The sequence below is a fragment of the Melanostigma gelatinosum genome (assembly GCF_949748355.1).
Source record: "Melanostigma gelatinosum genome assembly, chromosome: 11".
In the NCBI taxonomy this organism is placed as follows: Eukaryota; Metazoa; Chordata; class Actinopteri; order Perciformes; family Zoarcidae; genus Melanostigma; species Melanostigma gelatinosum.
The window spans coordinates 26,292,616-26,294,109 of NC_136644.1; positions in this window are offsets into that span (position 1 = coordinate 26,292,616).

Consider the following 1,494-nt stretch of genomic DNA (forward strand, 5'->3'; position numbering starts at 1 on the left):
TGCACGTCTTTGCTTTGATGTACATGTTTTATTCCATTTAAAGCGCTGGATAGAAACACATCGTGTCACAGTCTTCCCCGCCAAAACACCAGAGCCTCCGCTGACCAGCAGCTGCCACGGAGCCTCCGCTGACCAGCAGCTGCCACGGAGGCTCCGCTGACCAGCAGCTGCCACGGAGCCTCCGCTGACCAGCAGCTGCCACGGAGCCTCCGCTGACCAGCAGCTGCCACGCTGGTCTCTGCTGACCAGCAGCTGCCACGCTGGTCTCTGCTGACTCGTCCTTCTTACTGTTTGCTGTCGCTTTGACTGTAGAACGGAGGAAGACATCGCTTTGGAAATTAGAAAAATCCGGTTGTGCCTGATTAACACATCCCAACGGGGGAGGTGGTTTGTTTGTTCAAAAATAATCATGCTTTTCATGAAATGGGTGTCACATGGATTCATCAGGAGGGAGACGGCAGCTCGGGGGGGGGGGGGGGGGGGGGGGGGACTGACAGCCGTTAAGGAACCAGACAAGCGAGCCGTCATCAATCAACAGGGCTGTTTGCAGCCTGCAAATCGAGACTACACACGGCTGAACGGGTTGAAAATGGGATCATTAATCGTTATGACACTGAGCTGAATTTTCCAATTTAACAATAAGCTTTAAGGATTAACAATTTAGGATTCTTTATGATTTATCCACATCGTATTGACCGTGAGCAAAGCAATGTAACGAGCTCAATTCAATGGATTGCACGTCCATTTAAATGCACTCTGTAGAATAAACAAACGTGCGTGTTTAAAGTATTTCACCAAACTCAGTTTCATATTCAAGACTTGAACAGATGAAACAGGCTCATAACAAGCAAGTGAAATCAAAGCTGTCTGTTTGCTACGGGGCCGAGGCGTTCCCCGGAAAACCTCTAAAGGTAGAAGTCCAGGAGTAACAACGATTCAACCCGCAGAGGACACATTTAGTCTGGGCCCCCTGTTGAAGACCTCTGTTCTAGTGTATTAAAATAGTCACAATTATTCTATTTTGCAGACAATAAATTGCAGAAGTGTGCTTGACACATGAACAGAAACTGACACGGAGAATATGGTGAAACCAGAAACAACACAATCTGAACGAGGTGACATATGTTTCCACCTTCTAGCTGGAAGGGGAGCGTCAGTCATTGAGGAGGAATCAGCTGTCGTCTGGGCCCTTTGAAGTGGAGCGGGAGGAACGCACACACACACACACACACACACACACACACACACACACACACACACACACACACACACACACGACCGATCTCTGGGGAGGCCATGACTATTTCCTATTCTCACCTTTTTTTTCGTGACTTGTTTATCGCTGATGTCAAATCAACCAGCTGAATACATCTTTTACTTGCATACCTGCTGTTTTCTGCTGTCTTTCTCTTCTCCATCCACTTCACCACATATCGTTTCTTACTGTGTGCATCTGCATCCTTTACGGGTAAACAGGACATTATTGACTGTAGG